Below are 16388 nucleotides of genomic sequence, written 5' to 3'. Positions count from 1 at the left end.
AGGGGAGTTGTATACACAGTAAGAGCAATACTGCATGATTATCTACTATGAATGACAACTATTAATAGCAATGCAAAAGAATCTAAGACAATTCCATGATGAAAAATGCTATCCACTACCATAAAAGGAACTGATGGAGTCTGAATACAGATAAAAGCATGCCATTTCCCCTTTTATTTCCTTTATGAGTTTTTTCTCCCATGTGTGATGTGTCTTCTTTCACAACATGATGAATATGGAGATATGTATTGCATAATAGCACATGGATAACCTATATCAGATGATCACTTGCTGTCTCTAGGAGGGGAGATGAGAAGGAGAGAATCTGGATCACAAAATGAGAGAAGACAATGTCGAAAGTTCTTTCTACATGGAATTGGGGAAAATATAATAAAGTTACTGGAAAAAATCAGGGTATTTGACAAGATGATGTCCAAGATTCCTTTTAACTTTAACTATGATCTTCCAGTCCTATGACCAGCACTGACTTAAGACAGGAGCAGAGACAGATAAAGTGGCTTAGTGGATAGAGAACCAGGTCTGGAGACAAGATGCTTTGGGTTCAAATCTGGCTCCAGACACATCTTAACTGTATGACCCTGGACGAGTCACTTAACCCCAATTGCCTAGCCCTTACCACTCTTCTTCCTTGGAACCCATACTTAATATCAATTCTAAGACAGAAGGTATGGGTTTAAAAAAAACAAGCCAGGAATAAGGTATCTTTTTAAAGTATTTTTTCATTTAATTTAATTGTTTATATTTTTTATATTTTACATTATTTTCTATTTGTGGGGAGGGTCTCTCCCTTTCCTCCTTCCTAACAGTAAATTTATCCAAAGGACTATATTCCAGAATGGTCTCACTTCCCTTCTTCTCTAATTCAATATACACTGGAATCATCTCACTCCTTTGTTCCTTACAATTCAAGCCCTGAGCCCAAAGAATGAATGAATGAGTATTTACTAAGCACCTATTTCTGTGCCAGGCACTATGATAGGCTCTGAGAATATAAGTACAAAAGTGAAAAAGTCCCTGCCCTCAAGGAGCTTACATTCTGTTAAAAAAACAAACATGATATTGACTATGTAATTTATTAGAAGTATCAAGTAAAGAGTCAAATAAATATAAACAGCTATGATAGCACTGATCTCTTCCTTTTCCACAACACCCCTCTTCCCAGCCCATCTGAGGTCTTGAAGGAAGGAGTTATAACTTAAAGCCTGGGAGGGGATTTTCCTAGCATTATGATTTGGAAAGGCAGGGATGATGAAGAAGCTGCAGACTGAACCGTTCCTCTGGCAGACTGCTGAAGTTGCTAGGTCAGTACCATCTGCTCTCTACATTTCTGGCCAGCCTCAGTCAATCCCGGGGATCCATCTGCTCCCTGCTTTTGCTCTGGTCTGGTCAATACCTAGCTTCTGAAGGAACTAAAATTCTGTCCAGAGATTAGGCAGCATGTTTAGAGAAGTGGTGGTCAGGAAAGGGAGATTTGGTCTGGGATTAACAAGAATGAGGGAAAAGGCCCATCAGGCAGTTGATTGTCATGCCCTTTCTAGTAGAATGGTAATATTGATCTGATTGCTACTTCCAGAGCAAAAGGTAGAAAATTAAGGCAAAGGGCATAAAGGTGGTGCAGTGGATCAAGTGCCAGACCTGCTGTTAAGACTCATCTTCCTGAGTTTAAATCTGGACTCAGACACCCTAGTTGTGTGACCTTGGATAAGTTACTTAACCCTGTTTGTCTCACTTACTAGTTGTGACCCTGTGCAAGTCACTTAACCCTGTTTGTCTCACTTACATATTGTGTGACTCTGGACAAGTCCCTTAACCCTGTTTGCCTCAGTTTCCACATTTGTCAAATGAGCTGGAGAAGGAAATGGCAAATCATGCCAGTATCTTTGCCATGAAAAGCCAAACAGGGTCACAAAAAGTCATTCACAACTGAAAAGTGGCTGAACAACAACTGAAAACAGCAGCAGGGGCAGAAGGGGTGGGATACATGGATGGCAACAGGAGAGTTCACAAGACTAATCTTGATTTCCTCCTAGTGGATGCATCGACAGAACACGCAGTGCAGTCTTCTAGTTATGACTCTGAGAAGTACAGGATAATGATTTCTTTTTGAATCTGAGAGGAAATAGAAGAAACCGAAGAGAGACGGCATCTTTTCTCCTCCTAAGGAGATCATGATTCCCATGGAGCACAAGAGACATGTGAGCAGAAAAGGACTGTCATTAGTCTCAAAGTGGGAAGAAAAGAAAAACCCTCACCTTGACCACTCACCCTCCCCTCCAGCTAGGAGACAGATCAAAAGAGAGAACTGAAGAAGAATCTGGAAATGAATCCAAAATGGAGGGTGGGAAAGAAAGGCAGAAAAGATTTGCTCTGAAACATGATTCCCTTTCAGAAATGGAGGGTGAGGGAGAAATTGAAAGTGGGAGATACTCTCCTCACTCACTGTATCTCTCAGCTTTCTTCATAAACGTTCTGATCTCACGTCTCTAGTCAGAGATGCTCCTCTAAGACTCTGGCAATCACAGCTCTGACAAGTGATTTGAAAATGGAAGCTGTTTATTATCCAACTCCTCTAGTTATCTCCTGAGGCTTTTTAGACACCTCTATCCTTGCCTCCACTACTGTCACTCTTCCCTCCCGAGCCTTTCCCTTCCTGCACAATAATCAATGATTTCAAAATGGGGAACAAAGAGGCAGCTGAAGCTGCCAAAATGGTTGGGGGGACCCTCCTACCTCTTAGCCAGAGACGGGGTCTGCAGGATAGAAGATCAGATATTCTCTTTTGGAAAGGAGAGTAGATAGAGTGCTGGGGCTAGAATAAGGAAGACTCATCTTCTGGGCTCAAATCTGGCTGCAGATATTTACTAGCTATGTGATCCTAAGCAAGTCACTTAACCCTGTTTTCCTCAGTTTTCTCATCTGTAAAATGAGCTACAGAAGGAAATGGCAAGCCCCTCCAGCATCTCTGCCAAGAAAACCCCAAATGGGTCACGAAGCGTTGGACACGACTGAACAACAACCGATTCTCTTTTGAGAATATACAATGGGAGAGCAGCTGGGATTCAGGCTCTGAGAATGGAGGGCAGGCAGAAGTAGGTGATGTCTGCCAGCACAAGTACCAGTAAAAGGTACTTTCCAACAGGCGAATGCGTACTTTCCCTCTGTCATCACTGTTATCTGGGGAAACAGAGAACTTCCAGGCCTCACATTTGTCTGTCGAGAAAGTACCTTTTACTTTTGTCCCTCTAGGAAATAAAGCACCCAAAAAAGCCCTTTGCAGAGAGTCCAGTTTCATTCTAGGCTGGGTCTTTCCATCTATTTTCTCTGATCAGGCATTGCCCTGGAAATGTGGCGAGCTTTGGACCCACGAGGATGTCAACCCCAGAAGGATCAAAATCTTCTTTCTTAGTTTCAGGGAACAATCCAAAACTTTCAAATCCACTCTCCAGGTTCCAAAGGTTATGCATTAATTTGTGACTCAGATACCCAGAATCACAAAGTCTCTGAGTGGGAATAGAGCTCTTTAAACAGGTACATCTCCAAAGATGACTGTTCAATGATCCACTGAGAACTGAAAAACACACACAAAAAGGTTTTTTAAAAAGAGAGAGAGATACGTACTCTCCAGTAGTGTTTACCAGAATCACCTATGACACTTACTACTTATGTGACCTTGGACAATTCATCTGCCCTCCCTGGACCTCAGTTTCCATGCCTCTACAATGAGAAGATTAGACTAGAGAGTAAGACCCCTTTCCTTTAGATCTAGAATTCCATATCCTGCCTGGAATCCAAACAGAGGGGGGGAAATTCATCATGATAGGGACGTTCTCTAATATTCCTATTTGTAGATCCTATTGTTCTAATTGGGTTAAGCACCTCAGAGCCTTTGCAGTGAAATCCATCTACTTTGGAAAAACAAAGTGAATAAAAATGCATATTTTCTGGATAAGTAGATGGATGATTGTTGGACTAATTCACCAATAGGTGAATGGATGGAGAGAGAGAAAGAGAGATGCAGAGACAGAGAGGGAAAGAGAGAGAAAGTAGCTCAGGGAAGGTAAGTGATTAAGTGACTTATTCAAGGTAGGGACAAAAACAGGCTTTGAACCCAAGTCCCCTGGTAGCCAATGCTCATTCCACTATACCACATTAGAGATGATACCAATTATTGCACACAATGATAGGAATAGCTGGCATTTATCTATCACCTTGGGGAAGCTAGGAGGCACAGTGGATACAGTGCTGAGCCTGGAGTCAAGAAGACTCATCTTTTTGAGTTAAAATCTAACCTCAGACACTTCCCTAGCCAAGTGACCCTGGATAAGCCATTTGACTCTGTTTGCCTCATTTTCCTTATCTGTTAAATGAGCAGGAGAAGGAAAAGCCGAATTACTCCAACATCTTTGCAAAAAAAAAAAAAAAAAACAAATGGGGTCACAAAGAGTCAGACACACCTGAAACAACTGAACAACAATATTAACATACAGTGCTTTAGAGTTTGCAAAGTACTTTATAAACATTTCCTCTTTTAATTTTCAAAACAATCCTGGAAGGTAGATATTATTATTATCCCCATTTTACAGATGAGGAAACTAAGTCAGGCAGGAGTTAAAACAAATTGCTCAGGGTCATACAGCTAATAAATATCAGAGGCTGGATTTGAACTCAGTTTTCCTAACTCCAGGTTTGGCATTCTAGTTCTCGCTCCCTAGTTTATCCAGAAAGGCACTGGGATAGGTGGCTGGGATAGAAATGCAACGATAAAGCCTAATTGCTTTTCTCAAGGAATTCATGATCTTCTGAGGATGACAATGAGAAGTAACAACTGGAATTCTACTGTTATCCTAAGATATGAGATGGACCAGAGGATATCTGCACATGGAGCCAGTCCCCTAGAAAGGGTTTCTAGGAGGACAAAGAAGGATGGAAATCTCGCCCAATGAGATAAAATAGAAGGACTTAAATCTGCATCAAATACATGGTACCTTCCTTCCTTAACCATTTTGTATTTATATTATATTTATTCTAAATGTAAATATACATTGGTGTCTCCACTGATAGAGTACAAGCTTCTTAAGAATAAAGATTATTTACTTCTTTGTATCTGCAGAGCCTAGCACAGAGTGTAGCCCATAGTAGGCACTCAAGAAATGTTGATTGATGGACTGCATGAGTGGAGGAAGACCACACCAAGATTAAATTGCAGAAGCACCAAAGTTTCAAGTTCTCCTTCCTGGTCTCACTTTATTTTTAACCTTCTATATTATTTCCTTAGCTCAGAGACACAGTTGGATAGAACATCAGGCAGGAAGACGTTTTCTGAGTTCAAATCTGGCCTCAGATACTTTTTCATGGTGTGACCCTAGATAAGTCACTTTAACCCTATTTGCTTTGGTTTCCTCATTTGTAAAATGAACTGGAGAAGAAATTGCAAACCACTCTAGTATCTTTATGAAGAAAAATCCTCACTGGGGTCAGACACGACTGAATGACAAATGTTTCCTCATCATCTACTATATGCACACCATAGTCTTATGCTTCTCTTCCTCTCATATCAAAACTTTCTCTCAAGAAAGGAAAAGCAAAATATATTTGTTCTAAAAATTCAACTCAAAAAATGTCATCAGGGGGCAGCTGGGTAGCTCAGTAGATTGAGAGCCAGGCCTAGAGATGGGAGGTCCTAGGTTCAAATCTAGTCTCAGACACTTCCCAGCTATGTGACCCTGGGCAAGTCACTTAACCCCCATTGCCTACCCTTACCACTCTTCTGCCTTGGAGCCAATAGACAGTATTGACTCCAAGATGGAAGGTAAGGGTTTAAAAAAAATGTCATCAGGTCCTTACTTTGGGCCAATATAAAGACAAAAATGAAGCAATCCCTCTTATCAAGGAACCAATATATTTCTGGATGATTTAAATGGGATCACAGTTTCAGAGGTAGCAGGGACCTTAGAGGCCATCAAACCCACCCCTTCTGCCATTTATAAAATGAGAAAACAGACTCAAAAGGTTAAGTGACTTTTCTAGTATCATCTAGCTAGTCAGTGTCCACCATGGCATTTGAACCCAGCTCCTTGGGCTCTGGAGTAGGTCCTCTTTCTATTGTACTATCCTGCCTGGAAGAGTTGGCTAGCCAAGCCAAGAGGGGAAAAAGACCTCAGTTTTCCCATCCATCCATCCATCCAACCAACCATCCATCCATTCGTTTTCCTTGGACCAACACTAAGTCTCCCTTTTGTTCTTTATTCAGCGTCATGCTGTCATTCCTCTGCTGATGGTGATTGATAAATGAATTCTAGTCAGGAAATGGCTAAAAGCAGAAACCTGGAGCTGGATTGCCAGCTTTGTGGCATTAGAAATGTCTTTCTCCATTGTCATCTTCTTGGAGCCTTAAGTGGATTATTGACTCATCCACAACACTGGGTAACAATGGATTCCAAGCACAAGATCAGCCAGCAGCCTTGGCTGGCCAAGTGGCTCTCTTTATTCAGAAAGAAAAACCATTTAGATAACCTCTAGAAAAGGGGATGGGAAACAGGCAGACCTACGTGCCTAAAGAGACCTCAGAAAACTCTCTATAAAATGTTTAGAAATATATTTATATTTAAATATATACTTGTACTTAAATGCTTATACTTCAAACCATAAACTCTTATCATCCACCCATCTCAATGGACAGGGACAAATGGGAATAAGCATTTATTAAGCCCCTACTATATGCCAGGAACTTTGTAGATATTATCTCATTTGATCTTCACCCAACAAACGGTGTTGTTATCCCCATTTTACAGTGCAGGAAACTAAAGCTGATAGGTTAAGTGACTTTTCCAGGGTTATGCAGCTAGAAAGGGTTGGAGGTTGGATTTGAACTCAAGTCTTTTTGACTTTAGGTCAGGAGTGTATCCAATATGCCCTCAAGCTACCTTATATAAAAAGAGCAGAAATAAGGAGTGGAGCCTTTTTTTAAAAAAATATAGCCCACATTTATACATAGGAGACCTGGTTCCAAGTCCAGATTCTGCCAATTACTAAATATGACCTGGGGAAAAATCATACCCTTCCTGTGCCTCCATTTTCTCATCTGCCAACTGTAGGCAATAATGTTTGCACTGAAGGGTGACAGGAGAGGAAGGAGTGAACGTTACAAAGTGACCCATCTCGTAGGGTTGTGAACTAAACTGGAAATTCCTTTGTAAACTATAAAACCTTTATCAGCAGGAAGCGTTAATAAAATTGGCCATTTATCATGATCATTTCCACCAGCAGCCAATAGGAGCAGCACATTAATGCTGTAGGCAGTAGATAAGATAGAAAATATCTATAATGCCACTATAAAAAGCTCATTATCCCATAAATTCAGAAATATCAAGATTCAAATCAGGTCCCTTGAAGCGTAACCATATATTCAAATTCTAAGTGAACACAGTTAGCTGAAGGGGCAGATGCCAGCCGTGTGTGCCCATCCCTACCCCCAATTCCCTATGGAGGGGTTAATTTATAAGCAAGTGCTTAGGAAACAGGTCTTAGAGGGTCAAGCAGATGGAGGAGAATGAGGAATGGAGAAAGTGTGGAAATAAGGAAAAAGAAGGAAATCAGCATTTATTAAGAACCTACTATGTGCCAGGCGCTACGTTAAAAGTTTTAAATTATTTTGTTGTTTGATTTTCCCAACAACCTGAGGGGGGTGTTGTTTTATTGCCCTCATTTTACAGATGATGAAACTGAGGCAGGTAAAGGTTAAATGATTTGCTGGAGTCAACAGCTACTAAGTATCTGAGGCTGGATTTGAACTCTGGTCTCTTTGACTCCAGTCCCAACACTATCCACTGTGCCATCTACCTGCCTCTGAGGGAAACACAGAAGAGTCTAATTCTGGACTTTCCCATAGCACCTTTTTAAAATATAAACATTTGCCTCCCTGGGTCATCACACTTGATGAAAGGGTATGTTGGGGATGGGTTCAATTGTTCTAGACTTTAGTATTAACTCCAGAAGTGAGTGACACCCCAAATATTCCTGCTTTCCCTTAGTAATTCATCATGGATCTATCCTACATGAACCCATCTATCTAAACCTTTTTTTCATCTACTTAGTGATGGGAATGAAAAAGTTCCATCAATGTATTGCCCACTCTATAGTGTGACACATCCTTTAAGGGTTAAAAATTAGCCACTCACAGGCTTTGAGGGCTGCAACTATTTTTCTGATATTTCCTGATCTGATGAATCTACATTCAAGGTAAAGTTCCTCATCTTGTCCTCTGATCTCACTGCTCTCATTCCAGTCCCAGAATGACCTCAATGGGACCTTCACTTAGCAAAAGTACAAGTGTCAGCCCTGGTCAAATTGGGGAATAGGAGTTTGTCTTCTATCTCTATTCTCTTCATTCTGTACCATTTTGCCTCCTCAAAGGGAACCCCACTTCTGCCCCATACACCAAGTCAATGCCATTTTCATTTTCCCCTTTTCAAAACCTAACCTTAGTAAGAAATCTTAAAGGCTTCTTCCGCACTACAGAAGAAACGACTCAGAGGCAACTAAGTGGCTCAGTGAATAGAAAGCCAGGTCTGGAGATGGGAGGTCCTGGATTCAAATTTGACCTCAGGCACTTCCTAAATGTGTGATTCTGGGCAAGTCACTTAACCCCCATTGCCTAGCCCTTACTGCTCTTCTGTCTTAGAACCAATACATTCTTAGGCAGAAGTTAAGATTTATAAAAATAAATAAATGACTCAATGGTTTAATGTGTTGGCTCAGTTCTATAATAATCCATCACCTCTCCCATTTTAACAAAGGACAAACAGAGGTAAAAGGAATAAAAAGATCTAATGGTAGAATCTCAGCATTTAATGGAGATGGTATTTAAGGGGCAAAGGAGACCTTTTCAGCTCACCCACATTTAGCACAATGTCTGGCACATGGGCATTTAATAAATGCTTATTTGCTTGATTGTTGATTGATCTCACCCAACAACCATGGAAAGCTGTTTATTACATCTATTCACTGAAGGGGAGAAGCGACAATTGTCCTTCATTGAATGGTTTGTAGGGAAAAGATCTTAGGGTCTTAGTGGAATGCAAGTTTAATATGAATCAACAGAGTGATACCATAGCCAAAGAAGTCGATACAATATAAGGTTGCATTAACAGAAGCAAAGTGTTTGGGACAGGCCAGGTGATGATACCATGAAACTCTACCTTGGTTAGGTCATTTCTAGAGTCTTGTGTTCAAATCTGAATGCCACATTTTAAGAAGAACTTTGGCCAGCTGAGGAGCATCCAGAGGAGGACAGTAAAGATGATGAGAGGACTGGAGAATATGCCACATAGCAGATAAATTGGGGGATTGGGAATATTCAGCCTGGAGAAAAAGAAAATTTTCCTGAAGGGGAGTGAAGAGGGGAAGGACATCATAATTTTTAAATTTGTAATTGGGAAGCTGTTATGTTGAAGAGGCATTAAATTTGCTTTGTTTGACCCTGACTTAGGAACTTTTTTTTAAACCCTTATCTTCCATCTTAGAATCAATACTGGGTATTGGCTCCAAGGCAGAAGAGTGGTAAGGGCTAGGTAATGGGGGTTAAGTGACTTGCCCAGGGTCACACAGCTAGGAAGTGTCTGAGGTCAGATTTGAACCCAGGACCTCCCATCTCTGGGTCTGACTCTCAATTCACTGAGCTACCCAGCTGTCCCATGAACTAGGAACTTTGGTAAAGTCAGAGAGAGGCAAATTTAAGCTGTATATAAGGGAAAACTTCATAATGAACAGACGTGTTCAGAAGTAGAATGGGCAACTCCTAGGGGCTGAGATCTCCATTCCTAGAGATATTCAAATGGAGGCTACTTGACTTCTTATCTGATATCTTATAAAGTGGATTTTATTTGATAAGGGACTGGTCTGAATGACCACTGATTTCCTCTCTACTTCTCATGTTCTAGGGTTTTATGAATGCAATCTGTCCATGGGTACAATGCCAGGTGGGGTGCTGGCACAAGGGCATTGGCACCTGGCAATATAGGACTGGGGGAAGCAGAAGACTAAGGAACCCATCTCTAACAAATTCCTTTCTTCAATACCAAATACATCACTAGAGGTTGAGAGGGAAATGTTATCTTCATACTCTCCAAGTGGCTTAATAAAGAGTGAGCCGAGTGGGGCATCCCAAGAAATCAGCTCTGAGCAGAGAGACAGCAGCTCTGGTCCTTTGTTGTCTGGGATCTCCATGTCTTTGCTATCACCGAGGGGGCCAGGTGGCTGGAGATGTTCCCAATGAGAAATAATTGAGAAAGAGATGAGAAAGCGGCTGCCCACTCATCAGAGATAAGGACCAAGTCAGAAGTGAGCAAAGCTGCTGATTTATGGACTTTTTCCTTTAAAAAGTAATTGCTGGGCAGCTGGGTAGCTCAGTGGATTGAGAGCCAGGCCTAGAGACGGGAGGTCCTAGGTTCAAATCTGGCCTCAGACACTTCCCAGCTGTGTGACCCTGGGCAAGTCACTTGACCCCCATTGCCTAGCCCTTACCACTCTTCCACCTATAAGTCAATACACAGAAGTTAAGGGTTTAAAATAAAAAAAAATTCTATAAAAAAAAAAGTAATTGCTGTAGAAGGACTTATGGCTCACTTTCCCTCCCCAAACACAGAATGTGCATCCAGGAAACACGGCCAGTGGTCTGTGGGCTTGTTTCAAAAGGACCAGGAGGACTCTGGGCACCTCTGGCTATCTGAGATCACACCTCTTAGCTACCCTTGGGCAAGCCTCTGTGGTTCTAACTTTTCTTTTTCTCTTTTTCTTTTTTCTAATCTTTACCATCTGTCTTAGAATCAGTACTAAGTATTGGTTCCCAGGCAGAAGAGCAGTAAGGACAGGCTATAGGAGTTAAGTGATTTCCCTAGAGTCACACAACTAGGAAGTGTCTGAGGTCAGATTTTGAACCCAAGTCTTCCCATCTCCAGATATCTATCCACTGAGCCACCTTACTGTCTCCCCTTTTTAAAAAAATAAAAACCCTTACCTTCCGTCTTGGAATCAATACTGGGTATTGGTTCTAAGGCAGAAGAGTGGTAAGAGCTAGGCAATGGGGGTTAAGTGACTCACCCAGGGTCACATAGCTAGGAAGTATCTGAGGTCAGATTTGAACCCAGGACCTCCCATCTCTGGGTCTGACTCTCAATCCACTGAGATACCCAGCAAACCCCCTCACTGCCCCTTGATAGAACTATCTTTACACCTTCAACTGTCAACATATCTGGGGCACATCTGCAGACCACATATCATCCCAGATCCCACCAGATAATATACGTGAAAAGGCTCAGCAAACTTTGAATCTGTATATAAATATCAGCTGAAGGCATCTTGTCTGTGAGCAGGAGCCCTTGATGTATCATTGTCACCCCTGAAATAGAAAGCTCTCTACATTCCACTTGTTGGGTGTGCTGGGACAAGGACACTTCTGCCCCTCGCTTATTCTCATATTGAAAAGACTTTCCTCCCAAGCAGGGCAAACAACTTCATGATTCCAAGCCAATAACCAGAGTTTCTAGTCTCTGGCTCTGTGGCAAAACAAAAAAAACAAAAAAAAAAATGACAGCTCCAGGCTGTTGGCAAATGCTTAAAAGCCTTCTGAGAGAGCCCCATCCTCCTTGTGTCCCAGCTAGAGGCAGCTAATTGGTTCAGTAGATAGAGCATTGGGCATGAAATCAGGAAGATATGAGTTCAAATCCAGCCTTATTCTAGGACTCCATGGCTAGTCATTTAACCTTTACTTGCCTCAGTTTCCCTGACTGTAAAACGAGGACAATAAAATCATCTACCTCTCAGGATTGTTTTGAGGTTAAACGAGACAATATTTGTAAAGTAATTTGCCTGGCCCATAGCTGGTGCTCAACAAACCTTTATTTCCTTCCTTCTAGTTATCTTGCACTCCAACTTGGCTGCCTTAGAGTTAGAGGAAACTGCCCTACATGAAGATGATTCTGCTGTTCTCTGATGCGGTCTTTGTGCATTTGAGGTTAAGTGACTTGCCCAGGGTCACACCACTAGGAAGTGTCTGGGCAAGATTTTGAACCCAGGTCCTCCTATCTCCAGACCTAGTGTCTCTGCCCCACTTTCCTACCTGGGATACCTCTTTATGGATGGCTAGGTGATCCCCCTAGAGCTATTTGACCAGAGAGAAGGGGTGATCTATAGCAGTGATCTCCAAAACTTTAGAGATCACACTTCCTATCAGTAAAAAAAAAAAATACTTTATTCACCTCCTTCTAATATATGTATATTTACATATCTATAAACATGCACTTCTGTGCTAATAATTGTGTACGTTACACATTCACATCATAGAAACATGAAAAGAATTAAAGTAGAATAATATCTTACTCTAGAATCAATTAGGACCTATTGGAGTTTATTGAGAAAGGGCAGTAACATGGTCAAGAAGATCTCTTTGGCCACTGTGTGAAGGATGAATTGGAGAGGAGAGAGATCTCGGGCAAAGAGGCCAATTAGGAAACAACTGGAATAATCCAAGTGAGAGACTCCATCTAAGAACTGTGGATAGCTGTGTGAGAAGAAAGAGGGAGACAGAAAGATATGAGAGCTGTTGGAGAGGGAGATGTGACATCTGGCAACTACCTGGATATGTGAAGTAAGAGAAAATGAGAAGTAATGGATAACACCAGGCCTGAAAATTGGGGCTACTCAAAGAATATGAGTATGTCCAACACAAGGTAGGGAGTTTAGAAGAGGAGTGGGTTTCACGGGTAAAGGTAAGGAGTTCCATAGTTACTAGGATGGTGAAAAATGCCATCTACCTTCTGAGAAAGAACTGATCAAGTCCAAATGCAGAGTGAAACATGCTATAGTTCAGTTTTCTTCTTTTTTTGTTTGAGATCTCTTTCACAAAATGACTAATATGGAAAAATGTTTTACGTGATTGCACATGTCAAATCTATATCAGACTGCTTACTATTTCGGGGATGGGAAAAGAATGGGAGGGTGGAAAGGAGGAAGAGAATTTGGAACTTAAAAAAAATTTTAATGAATGTTAAAATTGTTTTTATATGCAATTGGGGGGGGAATAAAATATTTTTTAAAAAAATAAGTAAAGAACTTCAAAAAAGGGGATGGGTTTTAGGAGAAATATAATATAATCCCAATCCATTCAAGCCAGTTTATTCTGTGCCACTCCAAACCCGAAAACTATGTGTGTGGGGTGGGGGAAGGTGTTATTACTCACCAGGCACTGTTCTACAAGTCAGAACCTGGAACCTACTGTTCAAGTGAACCAGGGAACAGAGTATGGAGGATGCTGGGGTGGTGATGGGAGGGGAGGGGAGAAATTTATCTTCCAGTACTTGAGAGAGATCTCTTTCTAGTCCTGAGAAGCCCTTGAAGCCACAGAAGGCTGTCGTGTTGGAGTTGGAGGGAGAAGGAAGGGATGTTGAAGGGGGTCATGTCCTAATGATGGAGACAATCCTATGATCAACTAGCAAGAGACTCTTTTGAGGTCAAGTCATGGTCTCCGATTTGGAGATTACTGTACTAGAGCAATGGGCTTGGATTCGGGGGGAATCTGTGTTCAAAAACTTGGCTTGGCCAGTTACTCCCTGGGCAAGCAACTTAGTTCCTGAGCCTCAGTTTCCCTGTCTGTAAAATTACAGGCTAGAAATAGATGGCCTCTAAGGTTATCTGCCAGCTCCAAATTCCATGAGACTAGAATAGCTGCCAAAGCCAACAGGGTAAGCTAAGGGAGGTGGCTTCTCCTTCTCTTTTTCCTTATTAATACAAGCTCAAAAAAGTTACCAAACACTTTAGCCTGGATGCCATCTAGTGGCCAGATGAGTGTTCTGATGCAGTCTACATCTGCATTCTTGATCTAAAGAATCTCTGTAGCCAGAGGATCATAGATTTAGAAAGGGCAGAATCCTTAGAGGTCATGTAATCCAACCTCTTTCATTTTACAAATGAGGAAACTGAGGCCCAGTGAGGTTATGAGCTTACTTAACAAAGGTGATAGGGAGCAAAAACAGGCTTTCCAATGCTTGGATTCCAAGACTGTTCTTTCCATGGTACACCATGCTATCTCCTATAGTCTTTTTTTTTTTTTTTAGCTGTTCTGGAGATTTCTGGAATTCTTATCTTTTTTAAAACCATTACCTTCCATCTTAGAATCAATACTGTGTGTTGATTCCAAGGTAGAAGAACAGTAAAGGCTAGGCAATGTGAGTTAAGTGGCTTGCCCAGGGTCACACACCTAGGAAATATATGAGGTCAAATTTGAACCCAGAACCTCCCATCTCTGGGCCTGGCTCTCCATCCACTGAGCTGCCCCTTGATTTCTAGAATTCTGAAAGCATTCAGCACCTTCCCAATGTAATCTCTTTCTATTAGAGGAGAAAACATAGCTTCGTCTAATCCCCACTCCTGCCCTGCTCGGTTAGCCTGGATTAAAAGTATCCAACATGTGTGTACAACACTTGTGAATGCCACAAAACCAGATTAAAATGGAACTGGAGAATATTTAAGAGACTCAATAAAAATACGGCAGAGCATGGATCACATTATATTTGAAGATTAAGTCACTACACATTCACAAGGATCCTTTTGTATGGTTTCATTTCTACTTGAGTTTGACACCATTGGCCTGGACAAGGAAGAGCCGGCTGCCAAGCCATTCTGCAGGTTGGGATGGATTCCTTGCTTGAGAATGATGTTCTCAGACTCATAGAAGCTTCGATGGAAAGAAAGGAGATTTCGAAGCAGAATCCTGGAGGGTTAAACCCTGTCCCTGATATTGATTGCCCGTGTGACCTCAGCTAAGTTGGATAAACCTTTTGGCCTCGGTGTTTCCATCTATTAAGTAAGGAGGTCCCTCGGTCAGAAGGGACTTGAAATGTGGTCATCTAGTCTAACCCCTTCGTTTGATGGATGAGGAAACCAAGACTCCTGAGAGGTTCCAGAGTCACATTTCCAGTAAATGTGTTCCAACCCGGACCCTCTGACACCCAGTCCGATGGTTTATTCCATTCTATACCATCGCTAACACCTCCCAGACAGCCATATCCTTGGGGCATTTTCTGGTTGGCACCAGTTACTTGCCAACATGGATGGGGATTAGACATACTGCATTTCTCAGCTTGGTTTGGATCCAGCCAAAATCCTGGCTGGGGTCCACCCTGGTGCCCCTACCATCCAGGGCTCCCTGAATTGCCTTACTGTTAGAAGAGGGGGGCACCGTAGATCATAGAGTCTTTGAATCTCTGTAACTTCAGAGCCAAAAGAGATGTCAGAAGACATCCCCACAATTTGGAAGAAAGGAGAGATGACTGAAGATCAAAGCTGCACCAGCTATACCTGGGATCTCTGGTTCACTCAGCTATTTAAATCCCCCTTCTCCTCGCCACCCCCCAGCAGCTTTCTCTTCATCTCTCTCTGCCAACCGGGCTCTAGTCTTTTTCTCCCTTCCACCCAGGAGACACCCCCCCCCACCCCTAACTCAGGGCTTCTTGTTCCTTTTCTCAAAAGCCCTAAAAATAAAGCTCTGAGAACACAGTTATTCTGGTCTTGCTGCTAAACTGAGCCCTGGGAAAGGAAGGAGTTCTCAAGTTTCCTGGCCCGACCCAGCAGAGAAAGCAAGGACAGAAAGCCAAGCAAAGAAGGGGGAGGAGGCACTAGGCTGAAGCTTAGCCCAAGAAACAACCTGGATTTTTGATGCTGAGGAGATGGGGGAGGAGGAAAGGATAAATGATGTCACGGTCTCAAATGAGTAACAGTCCAGCAAGTAGATCCCAGAGATGCATCATCTCAGCCACCACTAGCTGTTTCCAGACCCTCTAGTCCATGTCACCAACCCCTAACTGCAGAGTGTTTGGACCCCAGAACCCAGAAATAGCATTAATCAGGAATATTAGGAGAATGCTGCTCAGGTATGGGTAGTACAAAATGCATCAACACTGGGATGCTAATTCCATAAGTTCCACGGGGATTCCAGTGAGGCAGCTCTTGGAAGGAACGACTCCTGAAGTTTGTGGGGAGACCTTGGGCCGCTAATTGACCTTATGATGACTTGGTGCCCTACTGCCCTGAAGAAGCTCTTCCCAAGTTCTTCCCTCTATCTCCAGGATTCTTTTTTTCACCTGTCAGGATCTGACTTACAATGAGGACATCCAGAAGAAAAGGGCAGCCAGGTCATGCAGTGGAGAGAGCGCTGAGTCTAGAAACAATAAGACCTGAGTTCAGATCTAGTTTCAGACACTTATTAGCTATGTGACCTTGGGCAAGTCACTTAACCCTGTTTGCTTCAGTTTCCTCATCTCTAAAATGAGCTGGAAAAAGAAATGAGTAACCACTCCAGTATCTTTCCCAAGAAA

Source organism: Gracilinanus agilis, chromosome 4, assembly GCF_016433145.1.
Source record: "Gracilinanus agilis isolate LMUSP501 chromosome 4, AgileGrace, whole genome shotgun sequence".
In the NCBI taxonomy this organism is placed as follows: Eukaryota; Metazoa; Chordata; class Mammalia; order Didelphimorphia; family Didelphidae; genus Gracilinanus; species Gracilinanus agilis.
Note: the sequence above shows the minus strand (reverse complement) of the source record.